This window comes from Lissotriton vulgaris, chromosome 2_1 (genome assembly GCF_964263255.1).
Source record: "Lissotriton vulgaris chromosome 2_1, aLisVul1.2, whole genome shotgun sequence".
NCBI lineage: Eukaryota > Metazoa > Chordata > Amphibia > Caudata > Salamandridae > Lissotriton > Lissotriton vulgaris.
Genome location: NC_141687.1, coordinates 1,951,279,406 through 1,951,298,124, shown reverse-complemented (window position 1 = coordinate 1,951,298,124; position 18,719 = coordinate 1,951,279,406). Strand labels below are relative to the sequence as shown.

Below are 18,719 nucleotides of genomic sequence, written 5' to 3'. Positions count from 1 at the left end.
CAGAGAAGTGATATACTACAGAGTGGCATGCAGATCATCGTCATTCTTGCAAAGATTCACCTGGAAAAACCAGTGCAGAAACATAAAGTAGACACCATGTTACATTCCAATCCATGCTGCAGAAATGAAACTGAGAATTAGTTCCTGCAGTGTGCCTGTAAAACATGTTTTTATTCGTCTCAAAAGCAAGCTCATGATTTTTCAAAGACAATTCTCTTGTGATTGGCTAGCTGGGGGCTTTCCAAAGTTTTATTCCTGTAGAAATTTAGTTGAAAATACACTAGCAAAGCTTGCAAAGTAAAAATACAAGCACAGTAGAAATGTTTGCTGACAGGATGAGATAACATTTAAAAAATCTATGGAAAACCAAAAGGAAGAAATTAAATTATAAAAAGTCAGACAAACCAAAACATTTTTTGCTGACAAGCACACTTTAAATGCGTGCAGCCAGAGGAAGATAAGTAAAGGTAAACAGTAAACACTGTGCAGGCTTAACCTAATGAAATGGTCCACCTGCCAAAGCGGGGGAGAATGTGTACGTGAGCCACTGTACACTGATAGGAGAAACACAGAAGGAACAACAGGAAATAGAATGCTACAATCAAAAGAAATGGAAGAAAATTTAAGTGGCAAGCACTGTGACATCTAAGAAGTGAAGGCGTTATGTAAACCCCTTTTAAGATATATTAAATACAATAGATTTCGCAAGAGCTGTGCAGGCAACACCCAATAATGAAACCCAATAGGCACTCATGTTAAACTAAATGTGCTTATTTTAATTTTTTACAATTATGAAAAATGTTAATGTTATGTTTAAATATGTATATTTAAATATAAAAAATCTGTTTATTATAAAATGTTAATACTTTTTTTAATGTAACATTAATAATTTAAAAGTAATTTAATTAAATTAGATACATTCTATTATAACTTTAAATACATTTTGAAGCATAACAAAAATATATTTTACTTTAAGTGGGAAGTTTTTAAAATTTCATTTTATTGAAAAAAGCACAGAGAAACAGCTGCATGCACAGTTTTGCTGTAAATGTATCTGCACATCCACCCAGAAAAACCATGGACAGATTAACATTTTCATCAACCAACTTTGCATGCCGAAAAGCTCCTAACTGAGTTACAGGCCCTCTTCTAGCATCTCTATTTGTGATGCTTATGGTGTGTGCCTCTATTTATTTTCTTTTGCATTCATATTTTCTACCATTCCTTAGGGCATACTTTCCCACATATATATATATATATATATATATATATATATATATATATATATATATATATATATATATATTACCTACTGGCGGTCGCCAGTAGGTAGTTATAGTTAGGATAATTTTCAATGTTAAATCTCAACATTCTATTTTGAATAACTTTGGCGCCGGTTGTCGAATCTGCCTGAAATTTTCAGGAAAATGGTCTCATGGCGGTCCGGTCCTTCCCTGAAAGTTTGGGGGGGATTCGTCAAGCGGGGGCCGAGATAAAAGGGGGGTCCCAAAACGCGTTTTCCCCATGTTAATTTCCATAGGGCGGTCGATTTCACTTTTAGCCCGAACGGCTGAATGGATTTCCACCAAACTTGGCAAAATTGTAGGGACTGGTAGCCCGATGTGCCTTTGCTATGTCTCAAGATATGTGCTTCAGTGGATTTTGAGAAATTAACGTTCAAAAAAATATATATATCTATAGGCGCTCTCGGGTGCGCGCACCCGTGAGCGCTCCCGGCGCGACACGCGACTTGCGCGCAGAAAGCTGGTTGGCTCTCAGTTGTCTGTAAACATTCTAAACAGTCCGGAGCGGCCGCCATCTTGTCTATCGGTAAAATCTAGTCATAAGAGGTGGCAAAAACAAAGGGTGGAATTGACCATAAGGGGGCAGGGTAGACCCCCCCTGACCCCCTAGGTTTGATATGGGGGCCATTAAAGGGCCCCGCGGGGCCTCAAAAATTTTTTTTTTTTTTCGATTTTCGCGGGGGAAGCGCCTGGTGCGCGCACGGGGGAGCGTATCGGGGAGTATGTTTATGAATTGTTTTTTTTTTTATTTGTTTATTTTATGTAAGTACCTACATGTAGGTACTAATGAAGAGACTTAAATTTAATGTTCACCATCTTCTTTGTAGACATCTTGCATGTTGTTATTGTATTTTTGGTGGTATAAGGAATTCATAATATAGTCTGTCTGGAAAGGAGAAACAGATCTTTTAAGCACTCCCTGAGAATTTCTAGGGGATCATGAGTAGTCTGTCCTGTTCACTTATGAAAATGAGGTGTAAAATATTCATATGAGATAATATAGTGGGAGAAAGGTAGTAACTATGAGTAAACTTACTATGTAACAGAAAAATAGTTGAACAGTATACTATAAGTCTCACTTTATATTTTAAACATTTTTGGTAATACTTCATGAATTACATATAAAAAAGAATATTGTCTGAAACAATTGAAATTATTAAAGATAAATTTATTCCTCTGATTCTTTTTCATAATTTAATAAAATTTCTAACATAATATTGTCCGGAATTTCCTCATAATTATATGTACATGATTCAATTTCTTCCAAACATTCTATAAATTGTTCATCCAAAGAGTCATCCATGAAATCAACTTCTTTTTTTTCATCTTCTGGTTTTTCCACCTTTACTTTGATAGAAGTATCATTTGCCTTATTTTCTCCTTCCATTTTCTTTCTGAAAATTGCATATAAATTAACTATATTAGTAGAGCTAGTATACCAGAGAAGCCTAACTCAATCCATAACTATTACAGAGAAGTCTATGTCTATCTCTAACTATTAAAGAGGGATAGCATATCACTAACAGAATATTTTTTAAGAAATAAACTTAACGTGTACAATATACTTCCATAATTAGAAGTTACCTTAGAGAAATTAGTTGAAGTTGACAGTGAAATTTGTTTTCAAGTGTACTTCAGGAAGCAGTAGTCAAAATGGCTGTGTTTCCCTCTCTTCTTTTATATATATTGTTGTACTTAACCAATCAAACGACAGGAAAAAATCGTAGAAAATGAGAGATACTTTTTAATTGGTTGTAAATTCTAACATTACAAGTGTGTTTTTGTCATGTAATTTACCTCAGGATATTTAGACAGGCCTGTAGCCTAAATGTCTCAATGGAATTTCACCAAATTTGGGCAAATGGTAGGGACTGCTATGTAGTAGGGCGTATTCTATATTTGATGAAAGTGTCTCCATTGGGTTTTCCGTAAATTACTTTCCCACCTTTTTTTATTTTGCGCTTACTAGTGCGCGCTCCAGTACGCGCACGGGCAGCGTAACGGGAGTCATCCATTTTGTGTTTCGGAACAATCGAGACACAAGATGGAGGGTAAACAATGTTCGGAATGGATAGAAGGGGGAACTGTAGAGACTTCTTGACCCTCTAGGTTTTCTGAGGGGGGCTTAGGAGGCTCATAAACGTAAAAAAAAAAAAAAAAATTCTTTAATTTTCCACGGGGGAGCGCCTGGTGCGCGCACCTTTAAGCGTACTCGTACGCGTACTTTGGTGAAAAATAGTGAAAAAAGTTAGAAAAAAGTAAACGCTTTGAATGATCAGAGTTAGGGTAGCTCTGAAAAGAGCTTTTGGGTTCTGTGGTTGATTTAGGTACCTACAAGTAGGTTCCAATACACATTCTTAAATTCAGGAGGAATATTCTATTCCCCTCATCTGAGAAGTGCACTCCATCTCCTCTGTAGATGTCTTGCATGTTGTAACGCAAGTTATTATTGTATAATGAGCCCATTCCACAGTCTCTCATGTAAGCAGAAACAGATTTATTTACATGTTTCCGTGCTTTCTCAAATTGTGGACCAAATTGGTTGGACCAGTTCCATTTCTGTCTTTGGCATATATTGGAATATACCAAGGCAGTGTGGGGAAAAAGTATCATCAATTGATGAAAGGTGTCCTTTAATAGCATTTCCAGACCTACCCCAGTTAATGTGCCTAGATCGTTTCCACCACAGTGCACAATTATAAGGTCAGGTTCTGGCAGATGCAAAAAGGTTTTCACCAATGGTATCAATTGGTGACATTTTAATCCTCTGTGGCCAATCCACTTGATTTCCACATTTGATAAATCAAGGTTATGAAAATTTCTGCTAGCTGCATACCTTTGAGCCCAGTGGATGTAGCTATGTCCAATAACCCAAACAGAGTACATGATGTGAGAAGGTTCTGGTCCAGTCAGATGAAGTGTGGGAATGAAATGGCAGTTGGAACAGTAGGAGTTCACAAAAAAATAATTGTGGAGTTTCTGTGCTCTTGAATCACTAGCAATGATTGGTGGATTCAGATAGTTGAAAACTGAAAGTTAGGGTGCATGGTTATGTTGTGTGAAAGAAGCAATTTGAATGGTTTAAAAAAAGTCACCAAAAGCAAAAATACCCTGTATAGGCTGCTGTATTGACAGGTCAAACATCCTTGCTGAGTTAATTTGCAACATTGTAAGATAAACTTTTGAACCTTAGAGTTCAGTTAGGAGGGAGTTGCTATGGTAACAGATAGAAAGGTTTGAGAGGGGGATGGGTGTTGGTTTGAAAATAGTGAGGGAAGAGTTTTCATTGGTTGAATTAAGGCATATGTGTACAAAGATAGAGATTTTCTATGCCAGTCTTGGTTTCAGTGTATTGAGAGCACACCTTTTCCTCTGCTAAAGAAAAATTGGTGTGTGTGTCTGACACTGTTTTCAATCTCCAAAAGCATTTCTAAAGGTAAGTAATGATTCATTTAATTTAGATAGAGATTTATTTTCTCTATGGAGAATATTTGGAAGCAGATAGTTATGTTTTAGAAGTGAAATTGTATGTTAGTATATAAGTCCTGCGCAGTGTTTTTTACATGTTATTTAAAAATCGATTTTGGGTGCAAATGAATGGTATTTTTATTTGGCCTTTTTTATGATTGCCATGTGCAGTTGATGCATGACTTTAAACATGGGTAATAAGTGATGCACTGGTGGCGCCAGGCTTTTATAAATGAGGCCCTGACTTTGTTTGATGATATTGAGTGGTTGTAGTTAGGTTCTGTGCAGTGTTTCTTACATGTTATTGAAAAATCGATTTTTGGGTGCAATTGATTGGTATATGTATTTGGCCCTTATTTATGAATGCCATGTGCAGCTGATGCATGACTTTAAACATGGGTAATAAGTGACGCACTGGTGGCGCAAGGCTTTCATAAATAAGGCCCTGACTTTGTTTGATGATATTGAGTGGTTGTACTTAGGTTCTGTGCAGTGTTCCTTACATGTTATTCAAAAATCGATTTTTGGGTGCAATTGATTGGTATATGTATTTGGCCCTTATTTATGAATGCCATGTGCAGCTGATGCATGACTTTAAACATGGGTAATAAGTGACGCACTGGTGGTGCAAGGCTTTCATAAATAAGGCCCTGACTTTGTTTGATGATATTGATTGGTTGTACTTAGGTTCTGCGCCGTGTTTCTTACATGTTATTGAAAAATCGATTTTTGGGTGCAATTGATTAGTATATGTATTTTGCCCTAATTTATGATTGCCATGTGCAGCTGATGCATGACTTTAAACATGGGTAATAAGTGACGCACTGGTGGTGCAAGGCTTTCATAAATAAGGCTCTGACTTTGTTTGATGATATTGATTGGTTGTACATAGGTTCTGCACAGTGCTTCTTACATGTTATTCAAAAATCGATTTTTGGGTGCAATTGATTGGTATATGTATTTGGCCCTTATTTATGATTGCCATGTGCAGCTGATGCATGACTTTAAACATGGGTAATAAGTGACGCACTGGTGGTGCAAGGCTTTCATAAATAAGGCTCTGACTTTGTTTGATGATATTGAGTGGTTGTACTTAGGTTCTGTGCAGTGTTCCTTACATGTTATTCAAAAATCGATTTTTGGGTGCAATTGATTGGTATATGTATTTGGCCCTTATTTATGATTGCCATGTGCAGCTGATGCATGACTTTAAACATGGGTAATAAGTGACGCACTGGTGGTGCAAGGCTTTCATAAATAAGGCTCTGACTTTGTTTGATGATATTGATTGGTTGTACATAGGTTCTGCACAGTGCTTCTTACATGTTAAACAAAAATCGATTTTTGGGTGCAATTGATTGGTATATGTATTTGGCCCTTATTTATGAATGCCATGTGCAGCTGATGCATGACTTTAAACATGGGTAATAAGTGACGCACTGGTGGCGCAAGGCTTTCATAAATAAGGCCCTGACTTTGTTTGATGATATTGATTGGTTGTACTTAGGTTCTGCGCCGTGTTTCTTACATGTTATTGAAAAATCGATTTTTGGGTGCAATTGATTAGTATATGTATTTTGCCCTAATTTATGATTGCCATGTGCAACTGATGCATGACTTTAAACATGGGTAATAAGTGACGCACTGGTGGCGCAAGGCTTTCATAAATAAGGCCTGACTTTGTTTGATGATATTGAGTGGTTGTACTTAGGTTCTGTGCAGTGTTCCTTACATGTTATTGAAAAATCGATTTTTGGGTGCAATTGATTGGTATATGTATTTGGCCCTTATTTATGATTGCCATGTGCAGCCGATGCATGACTTTAAACATGGGTAATAAGTGACGCACTGGTGGCGCAAGGCTTTCATAAATAAGGCCCTGACTTTGTTTGATGATATTGAGTGGTTGTACTTAGGTTCTGCGCAGTGTTCCTTACATGTTATTCAAAAATCGATTTTTGGGTGCAATTGATTGGTATATGTATTTGGCCCTTATTTATGAATGCCATGTGCAGCTGATGCATGACTTTAAACATGGGTAATAAGTGACGCACTGGTGGCGCAAGGCTTTCATAAATAAGGCCCTGACTTTGTTTGATGATATTGATTGGTTGTACATAGGTTCTGCGCAGTGTTTCTTACATGTTATTCAAAAATTGATTTTTGGGTGCAATTGATTGGTATATGTATTTGGCCCTTATTTATGATTGCCATGTGCAGCCGATGCATGACTTTCAACATGGGTAATACGTGACGCACTGGTGGCGCAAGGCTTTCATAAATAAGGCCCTGACTTTGTTTGATGATATTGAGTGGTTGTACTTAGGTTTTGCGCAGTGTTTCTTACATGCTATTCAAAAATCGATTTTTGGGTGCAATTGATTGGTATATGTATTTGGCCCTTATTTATGATTGCCATGTGCAGCCGATGCATGACTTTAAACATGGGTAATACGTGACGCACTGGTGGCGCAAGGCTTTCATAAATAAGGCCCTGACTTTGTTTGATGATATTGAGTGGTTGTACTTAGGTTCTGTGCAGTGTTCCTTACATGTTATTCAAAAATCGATTTTTGGGTGCAATTGATTGGTATATGTATTTGGCCCTTATTTATGATTGCCATGTGCAGCCGATGCATGACTTTCAACATGGGTAATACGTGACGCACTGGTGGCGCAAGGCTTTCATAAATAAGGCCCTGACTTTGTTTGATGATATTGATTGGTTGTACTTAGGTTCTGCGCCGTGTTTCTTACATGTTATTGTAAAATTGATTTTTGGGTGCAATTGATTAGTATATGTATTTTGCCCTAATTTATGATTGCCATGTGCAACTGATGCATGACTTTAAACATGGGTAATAAGTGACGCACTGGTGGCGCAAGGCTTTCATAAATAAGGCCTGACTTTGTTTGATGATATTGAGTGGTTGTACTTAGGTTCTGTGCAGTGTTCCTTACATGTTATTCAAAAATCGATTTTTGGGTGCAATTGATTGGTATATGTATTTGGCACTTATTTATGATTGCCATGTGCAGCTGATGCATGACTTTAAACATGGGTAATAAGTGACGCACTGGTGGCGCAAGGCTTTCATAAATAAGGCTCTGACTTTGTTTGATGATATTGATTGGTTGTACATAGGTTCTGCACAGTGTTTCTTACATGTTATTCAAAAATCGATTTTTGGGTGCAATTGATTGGTATATGTATTTGGCCCTTATTTATGATTGCCATGTGCAGCCGATGCATGACTTTAAACATGGGTAATAAGTGACGCACTGGTGGCGCAAGGCTTTCATAAATAAGGCCCTGACTTTGTTTGATGATATTGATTGGTTGTACATAGGTTCTGCGCAGTGTTTCTTACATGTTATTCAAAAATTGATTTTTGGGTGCAATTGATTGGTATATGTATTTGGCCCTTATTTATGATTGCCATGTGCAGCCGATGCATGACTTTCAACATGGGTAATATGTGACGCACTGGTGGCGTAAGGCTTTTATAAATAAGGCCCTGACTTTGTTTGATGATATTGAGTGGTTGTACTTAGGTTTTGCGCAGTGTTTCTTACATGCTATTCAAAAATCGATTTTTGGGTGCAATTGATTGGTATATGTATTTGCCCCTTATTTATGATTGCCATGTGCAGCCGATGCATGACTTTAAACATGGGTAATACGTGACGCACTGGTGGCGCAAGGCTTTCATAAATAAGGCCCTGACTTTGTTTGATGATATTGATTGGTTGTACATAGGTTCTGCGCAGTGTTTCTTACATGTTATTCAAAAATTGATTTTTGGGTGCAATTGATTGGTATATGTATTTGGCCCTTATTTATGATTGCCATGTGCAGCCGATGCATGACTTTCAACATGGGTAATACGTGACGCACTGGTGGCGCAAGGCTTTCATAAATAAGGCCCTGACTTTGTTTGATGATATTGAGTGGTTGTACTTAGGTTTTGCGCAGTGTTTCTTACATGCTATTCAAAAATCGATTTTTGGGTGCAATTGATTGGTATATGTATTTGGCCCTTATTTATGATTGCCATGTGCAGCCGATGCATGACTTTCAACATGGGTAATACGTGACGCACTGGTGGCGCAAGGCTTTCATAAATAAGGCCCTGACTTTGTTTGATGATATTGAGTGGTTGTACTTAGGTTCTGTGCAGTGTTCCTTACATGTTATTCAAAAATCGATTTTTGGGTGCAATTGATTGGTATATGCATTTGGCCCTTATTTATGATTGCCATGTGCAACTGATGCATGACTTTAAACATGGGTAATAAGTGACACACTGGTGGCGCAAGGCTTTCATAAATAAGGCCCTGACTTTGTTTGATGATATTGATTGGTTGTACATAGGTTCTGTGCAGTGTTCCTTACATGTTATTCAAAAATCGATTTTTGGGTGCAATTGATTGGTATATGCATTTGGCCCTTATTTATGAATGCCATGTGCAGCTGATGCTTGACTTTAAACATGGGTAATAAGTGACGCACTGGTGGCGCAAGGCCTTTAAAAATAAAGCCATGAGTTGGTATTGTATAAACTTAAATATGTTGCAATTTATTGTTTATATTGTTTGCTTTTTAACATTACTTTGTTGTTTGCTAATAGTGGTCTTTCATGTGTTTTTTTAACAGAACAACAGATTCAAATCAACTTCTGAAAAGCAAGCAAAAATGCCTTCAAGGCAAAGAAAAATCAAAAATACCATACGGAAAAGGAGAACATCAACAACAGAGTTTATGGAATCCTCTTCAACAACTACTTCAAAAAACACCAGAAAAGCTTCTGGTAAGCCAATTAAGTCTTTTCTTCGTAACATATGTCGTAGGAAAAAAAATGAAATTGCTAATGTGAATATACAGAAAAAGTCAACAAATCTAAAAAGGAAAGAGAAGCCCACAAAAAATGTTTCCATTGGACCAGGAGAGAAGAGAATGGTTAGCAATAGAAGGGTAAATGTTTTTAGGGACATTCGTAGGCGAATGTTTCGCAATAGGGTAGTTTTAAATTTGCTAAAAAATGAAAAGAAAAGTAAACTAAAAGCTGCTTTTTACAAGAAAAAGAAAAGTGTAGAAAAGATTGTTGATCAGGCTTTTGAAGTTAAGAAAAAATTATTTATTTTAATAATCAATAGAATTAGGATACTTAATAAGGCAATGGATGTTTTCAAATCGAACAGTAGATGGAAAAGAATTATTAATCGGAGTAATTTTTGTGAAGTATTTTCTGGTGAATGGATGCATAGTTCAAGTTCTGAGCCTTTTTTTAATGAGGAGAGTTACTTTCAGGAAAATGATTTGGTGCATGCGGTTGACACCAGTGGTCGTGCCTATGAGGTGAAAGATAGTTGTGTGATGGAAAAAGAGAAACTTGTACCTAGAGATGCAGAAGAGGTGTTAGCTGATGAAGTTTTAGGGAGACGTACTAAGGGTCCAGTGTACACATGGAAATGCAGTAGTATTTGTAGTGTGCGACAGGAATCAATTGATTTGCTTCGAAATTTCTTACGTACATATAGTAAAAAAAGTCTCAAACAAAAAATGAAGATCCTGCAAGAGTTAGATCCTTGCAGAGTGAGAGAAAGCACAGGTTTGCAAGGGCATTCACTAGCATGTCTTTCTAGAAAAGTTTGTCGGAGTGTTTTTCATCATTTTAGGATGTTAGCAGTGCATCATAATAACGTAAGGAAATTAGTGAGGAAGTTGTATTATGCAAAAAGTCCTGCACTTAAGCTTAAACAGTTAAATAGTGCTCTTTTGCATGGATCTGAAGTGGATGTGAAGACTATTTGTGAAGAAATTGAGTTTTGTTATTTTGGGAACAAAGAGGACAGTGTAGAAATAGATATAGTAATGGATGGCAATGCAGAAGATAATGGACAAATTTCAAGTATTGAAAAGTTTGATGAGGAAATTATCAAGTTTAAGGTGAAATCAAGTGAGAGGCCTAATGTAACTTGTGTGTGTTGTCGACGGACTCATTATAAAATTCAGACTAGGTTAGTTGATTTATATGCAAAAAGTGAATTGGAAAATAATAGTGAATGGGAGGATTTTGTAAGTTATTTGTTGGTGGAGAATTCTTTTGATTTGAGTTTGGATCAGCGTATTTGCACTTATTGTTTGAAAAAATTAAATGAAAATAGAATGCCTGCAAGAGCAGTTTATAATAATCTTCAGTTGATAGATATTCCTTCTGAATTGATGGATCTAAATACTTATGAATCTATTTTGATTCAATGTGTCCATCCTTTTCAGGCTATTGTACGCATGGAGCCTAAGACAGGGAAATTGCCTCCATCAGATTTACTGAGAGGATTAAAGGGAAGAGTTGTTTATTTGCCTCTAGATGTAAAGAAAAATATTAATACAATTGGTGTAGAAAGAGTAGAAGAAGATCCTTTAGTTATTCTAGTTAATGGGGTTCCAACAAAGAGTAAGAAAATTTGGCAAGATTTAGTGGATGTTAAAAAAGTCAAGAAGGCAACGTTGTATTTAGTTAAAAACAATGAGTACTACAAACATGTAAGTGTTGGAGTTGAGGAAACATCTACAGAAGAAGATAGTGATTCTTCAGTTGGTCAAATTGAAAAAGTTGATGTGTCTAGAACTGAAGAAATATATGAACATTATACTGTTCATCCTTTGCATTCCAAAGAAGTAATGGGAAATGCAATTGACTTGTTTCAAATGAAGGCAGCAAAAGGAAGTCCCATTAGTGTATGGGAAGAAAGTTTGGAAGCTCGTTGTTTTCCACAATTATTTCCAACAGGTTGTGGTGGACGATATGATGATCGACCAGTTCAAATTCCTGCAGCTGAATACCGGACTCTAAGATTATATGCAGAAGATCCAAGGTTTCGTCAATGCATTCCATATTTATTTCATCTACTGTTTGAAAGTGATTTGTCTGGGCTTTCTTATGCAGTTAATCATATATTAAAAAGTGGACCTCATTTGCAAAATGTATGTGCAAGGGACTTTATGGAGAAAGTTAATCTGCAAGACAGTATTTTGGAATCTCAGCTAATCAATCTCATGGCATGTCAACGTGGAACCAATGAGTATTGGTTTCGTCGTCATGGAGAATTGAAATGTATGCTAAGAAACTTAGGAACTCCTACATGGTTCCTCACTCTTAGCTGTGCTGAGTATGCATGGGACGATTTACTTCAATTTCTACGAGAGGCAAATGAAAACATACCAAATATAGAATTGAAAACACCAGGAGAACTGTGTTCTTTAGATCCAGTGAATGTTTGCAGATATTTTAATCATAGATTTGAAGCTATGATGTCTTTTATTACCAACAAAAAAAATCCTCCCCTTGGAGAGGTTTTGGATTTCTTTTGGAGGAAGGAATATCAAGCGAGAGGTGCTCCTCATATACATATGTTGTTGTGGATTAAAGATGCACCCAAATTTGGAACAGATTCAGATGAAACAGTGATGAGTTTCATTGAAGAGTATTCAACATGTGCTGTTCCAAAATCTACTGAAGAAAACAATTTAAGGCAACAAGTTTTACGTTTTCAATCTCATCGTTGTGGAAAGTACTGTCGTCGAAAATTTAAAAACAAGGAAAAGTACTACACGAAATGTCGTTTTGCATTTCCTCGACCAGTGATTTCTAAGGGAAGAGTAAATAATTTGATGTCATCTCTACGACATACTGTGACGAGAAAATCTCCCAAAAACACATATAATTTGAAAAGAAATGAAGAATCTAAGTACATCAACGATTACAACCCAGTGATTTTGTCCATGTGGAATGCTAACATGGATATTCAGTTCGTTGCTGACAACTCTATTGCTGTGGCTCGATATGTGACATCTTACATCACCAAAAAAGAAAAGACAGAACTGAAGGAAATGTGGGAGGACATTTCACATGAAAAGAGTCTAAGCAAGAAATTATACAGTTTCAGTCTGAAGATGTTGTCGCATCGAGAAATTGGAGCATATGAATGTTCTGATCGGTTATCATCAGCAAGTCTCTATGCCAAATCAAGAACAATCATTTGGGTGAGTCTTGGTCTTGCTGCCACACGAAACCGAGTTTTGAAATCTGTACAAGAAATTGAATATTTGGCGGAAAAAGAACCAAACAGTACAGATATTTTGAAGACAAATATGTTGGATACATACTATCCAAATAGAAGTACTCACCTTGAGAACACATGTTTGTATGAAGTTCTTCAAAACTACAGTTATAAGAGGAACATCACAGAAGATATCAATAATGGAAAATATGCACTCATTGGCTATGAAGGATGTCTAGTGAAGCAGAAAAAAGGCCATTTGATTAATCATCGAAAATTGAGTTGTGAAGTTCCAGACAAAAGAGAATTTTACTACTTAGCTCTTTTGCAACTCTTTAAGCCATGGCGTACAGAAGAGGAACTACTTGGAGATTTTCTCTGTTATGAAGACTCTTTTAATGCAACTAAGGATACCATAGAATGTCCTATTTTTCTAAATTATCTGCAAATGTTGAATGAAGAAATGGAGCAAGAAACCACAATTGCTGAAGAGATAGCTAGAAACAGTTCTCAAGATAGTCAGAGTTCTACTTCATTGAGCCAGGATCCACTAGGAGGACCAATTATCCAAAATGAAGCTGCCACTGCCATGGATGAGGTGGAAAGAGCTATGGAACAAGCTCAAGAGGATGGAGTTAACTTAGAAGATTTGGTAACGCAACTAAACATTGAGCAGAAAAAGATATATGATGAAGTCACAGAGCAGATTGAACATGGATTCAGACATGAGAAAAAAGAGTGCTCATGTATATTATTTGACCCTGTCCGACTGTATGTAAGTGGAGAAGCGGGGACAGGAAAAAGTTTTCTAATTAAAGCCGTTGCAAGTTATCTGCAGAAAAGGACTGATTCACCACTGTCTTGTGTTGTAACTGCTCCAACTGGTCTGGCAGCACATAACATTAAAGGGATTACTCTACATCGTTTATTGATGCTGCCAGTTGAACATGATAATAAATTGCATTACAACAAGCTATCTGGAGATGCGTGTTCTGAAGTTTCAAGAGTCTTGAAGAAAATGAAACTTCTTATCATAGATGAAGTAAGCATGGTCTCAAATCTAATGCTTGCTTTTGTGCATTTGAGAATGCAAGAAATTCTTAAAACAGACTATGATGTGTTATTTGGAGGAAAACACATTATTGTTTTTGGAGATCTATTGCAGTTGACTCCAGTAAAAGGACAACCAGTGTTTAAAATGCTCACGCATGAAGATACCAGGAAGTCCCTTGGAAGCATTGGAAATGTTAATATATGGCTAAATTTTAAATATGCTGAACTGCTTCAAAATATGCGACAGGCCAAGGATGAAGATTATAAAAATATTCTACAAGATGTAAGAATTGGAAAAAATGACTGAGAAAGGGAAAAAAGCTTTGCATAGTCGATTAATTTCAAATTTGTATCCAAATGAAAACATTCTTCCAGAGAATATTTTTAAAAAAATGACTGAGAAGAAATCTGGGATATGTTTGATGCCAACTCTGCAAGAATGTTCCATCTTCAACCAAAAAATGTTAGACTTAGAAAATGAAGAGATTGTGAAACTAGAAGCAATAGATAAAATAGAGCATATGGGTGCAACAATTGTTTTGTCAGAAAATTTGAAAATTAAATTGCATTCATTGGAGAAAAGTATTTCAAAAACAGCTGGTTTTGAAAAGACTCTGAATGTGTGTTTAAATTGTCGTATCATTTTGAGAAGGAATTTAAATGTTGAAAGCGGTCTGGTAAATGGAGCAATGGGTTATGTTGTTGATTTTGTGAATTACAGAAATAGAGATGGAATTGAATTTTTAAAAATAAAATTTGATGGCATTGAACAAGTACAACAAATAAGTCGTTGTTCTGCTAGATTTTTACTTGTAAAAGACTTATATGTTCGCCGAAAACAGTTTCCTGTTTGTTTGGCGTATGCAGTGACAATTCATAAATCTCAAGGTTTAAGTGTAGATAGTGCATTGGTGAACATTGGAAGATCTGTGTTTAAAGAGGGTATGGCATATGTGGCATTATCTCGAGTCAGAACTTTATCAGGATTGTATTTGATTGCATGTGATGAGACAAATATTTCTGCCGATCTAGATTGTGTTAAAGAATACAATAGGTTAAGAAGAGAGTATGCTCCACATTTGCCTCAATATCCTCTGTTTGAAAAACGTGTGGTAGGCCGAAAAAGAAGAAATGAGGATAATTGTAGTGAGGTAGTTGCAAAAAGACAAAAAGTAGAGAAAACTGTAATTGAAAACAGGAAGAAAAAGAATTGTGGAGAAAATGTTGTTGGATTTCAGTTTGAAAACAGTTCTGGTGTCAACTGCTATGCTAATGTAGTGGTTAATGTTGTTTTTTTTCTTAAAAGTTTACAAGAACAGATTGTTGAAAATCGGGATCAAAGATTGTGTGGTTTATTGAATTCTGTGTTTCAGAAATGTAGCAGTGTTACAGCACAAATAGAAAGTGTAACAGAAATTCGAAATATTTTAGATTTGTGTTCTGGTCAAGATAAATTTTCACAGAACATTCAGCAGGATTGTCAGGAATTTTTAATGTATATGTTTGGTGTTTTGGAAGATGAAGGTGTAGATGTAGATAATCTTTTCAGTCTTTCTTATCAATGGCAGCATGACTGCCACAATTGTAGTTTATCAAGTACTACTACAATAGACACTGAAAGATTTATATATTTGACTTTACCAGACTGTAAATCAGTGTCTTTTAAAAATCTAGTTAAAGCAGCAGATCATAATATGGTGTGTACCCAATGTAACTGTACAATGCTGTCCACATTATTTATACAAAGGTATGGGCAGTATATCATTTTAGTTTTCCAACGATGTAGACCTGATGGAACTAAATTGACAACTTCTATCAAAAATTTTGTGGCTTCTCAGTTATCAATTTCTGGAAGGACCTTTACAACTGAAGCTATTATTTATCATGATGGACCTTCGACCACCTCAGGACATTATACATGCTACTTAAAATCTGAAAATGGATGGAGTTACTGCAATGATTCTCATTTAACTTATAAACAACGTTTGCCTTATGACTCTACAAATTCTTATCTAGTGTTTTTAAAACCAAAGTTTTAGTAAAGGGAATTGGCCTTTGAAGACGGGAATAGTTAATAAAAGTTAGTTAGTTAGTTAGTTAATCTAATATTTGAAATTATTTATCTCATGTAGATACTTTAAGTGGATCTCAAAGTAAAAAATACCGATATATCAGACACAAATTGGCCGTGAGGATTGTGTATGGTATGATGTTTTTAGATCTTTTTTCATAGGAAGTCGATGAAATGGAACTCATAAGGAACAGCAGACTTTTTTTCTACCAAAAGGACCTTCACTATCTTCTACTTGGCCTCATGGAAAAGTAAGTGAATCAAAGATTAGTGTACATATATGAGATGTATGTTTGGATGGGTTTTTTTAAACACAATCTTTTAGATTGTGTTTTTTTTTTCCCGCTGTTATATGATGAAGACTTTGAACTCACTAATTTAAGTGGAATTCAATATATTCTGAGAACAGCAAAAATAAATAATGTAACATATTGTAGAAGTTATTGTGTAGTTTGCATTATGTAATTTATATTGTGTTCACATTGTTATGCACTCATTTTCTTTTTCACCCTTATTTACCTCTCTTTACTAATTTACACTCTTTTTTCATTGCTGTTTCTTTACTGTACTTCATTCACAACTTCTTAATCTAATAGGAACTATCTGCATTTCCTCAGTTCCTTCCACCACTTTTTATCTTTTTTATATTCTCTTAGTACCACTGCTTTAGTTTCCTAACCCTCTTTCTCTTTCTCCATTTTTTTTTCTTTCACACTCATTGTACTGTAGTTCAGTTAGTTCTTCCTTTGGTCTTTCTTTTACTCTCTCTCTTCTTTCTCTCTATTACTCCCCATGTGTTGCCCTTATTCACTTACATGTACCCTCTTTCACCCCTCTTTACTTATATTCACTGATATTTACTTTCCCTCAATCGCTGCTATTCTTTTCCTCTGATTCCGTCACTACCTGTCATTCTCATACTTAACTGTCCTTCTTTTTACTTTCAATATCCATTTATATTCTCCCTTAACCTCTACTTTAGTGTTCTTCCTATTTCTTCTTTCTTTTGCTCCCTTATTCATTTTTCTTTTCTCAGTTACTTCCTTTTACACTTTTTATCTGTCTTACTATCTATTACACAGTCCCTCCTTCATTTTTTTTTTCTTTTTTTTTGTTAGTGCGCTGACGGTACGCGCACCGGTGCGCGCACCGAAAGCGCACCAAAGTGAAATATAAAAAAAAAATATTTTAAATTAAAAATATTATCTCAATATACATTATAGTGTTCATTTTTACAAAAACATACTTTAGCAATTCACTAAAAAACACATAGGTATGAGTCTGTATAAAAAGTTAGGAATTAGCATTAAAAAAACCTATGAAATTCACTGAAAAAACCATAGGTTACACACCAGTTATAGTTAGGAATTAGCATTAAAAAAACCTATGAAATTCACTGAAAAAACCATAGGTTTCACACCAGTTATAGTTAGGAATTAGCATTTAAAAAACCTTACAAATTCACTGAAAAAACCATAGGTTTCACACCAGTTATAGTTAGCTGGAAATTTTACTGATATAAAACCATTGAAATTCCCACGTTATAGTTAGTCGGACTCACTATAACTTGCGCGTACAATGCACTGCTGATGACGTCACATATTACATCACTCATGACATGGTCAGTGACATCACTCATGACATCACTGATGACACCATCCAGTGAATGTGTGTCTTTCTGAAAAATAACTTTGTTTTATATATGTATTTGTAAAGGTCGATGGAAGAATAAATGTTTAAATACGTGTGTAAATGGATGTTTTTTTAAAAAAAAATTGGTTGGGTAACTGGCTTATTACGTGTATCTTAGTGAATACATATATTAGCGAGTATTGTTTAAATATTTAAATGTTTGTATCAGTGTTTCTCTTTGTGTATAAGTGGCTGCAGGGGTTGGTGACTGACTCACTGTTTGTATGTGTTTTGAAGACAGCATATGTGCAGGACTGTATGGGTGGATGAGTGTGTATATGTGTGTGTTAGTGAGTGAATGACTGTCTCACTAGTGTCTTCATTAGTAACGACATATGTTTTAATCTAGTATATGTGAGTATTGATGTATATAAGTGAGTATAGTATATATAGTGAGAGATTGTAGAAGTTCCTGTTTAAATAAGTATGTGTTTCTATAAGTGATTGTTTAGGAGAGTAAGTATGGGTAAGTTTCCTTAGAAGTAAGGTGGTAGTGTGTGTATAAATGTATATGCAAATAAATGGATGTTCAATAGTTTATTTGCATGTGTGAGTATGTGTGTGAGTAACTTTTGGATGACTGCTGATGTGTAACAGGATGTATAGGTGTATCACTACATATGATGAGTGAGTATATATGAGTGACTATATAGAACTGTTGGTGAATGAGTGGATGTGTATATAGATGGTGGAATTACTGAATTGGTTGTTGTTACTGGTTTGGGTATCTCCATTTTTTTGAAAATGTTTGTTTCTATTTTTGAATATGTGTTTCAAGCGTTACATTACACTGAAATTAGGTCTGTCACTCTGTCACAAGGATGGTTATCAGTGATGTCATGAGTGATGTCACTGACCATGTCATGAGTGATGTAATATGTGACGTCATCAGCAGTGCATTGTACGCGCAAGTTATAGTGAGTCCGACTAACTATAACGTGGGAATTTCAATGGTTTTATATCAGTAAAATTTCCAGCTAACTATAACTGGTGTGAAACCTATGGTTTTTTCAGTGAATATATATATATATATATATATATATATATACACTTCCTCCACCATACAG

At 35.6% G+C, this 18,719-nt stretch overlaps 1 long non-coding RNA gene across 1 annotated transcript; it reads left to right on the top strand.

The window, feature by feature from the left end:
• Nucleotides 1-4,635: 4,635 nt before the first annotated feature.
• Nucleotides 4,636-16,211, top strand: LOC147733539 (uncharacterized). The gene is made up of 3 exons (XR_015308734.1): nt 4,636-4,740; nt 9,430-9,583; nt 16,123-16,211. It is a non-coding gene; the product is annotated as an uncharacterized LOC147733539 (long non-coding RNA).
• Nucleotides 16,212-18,719: the final 2,508 nt, after the last annotated feature.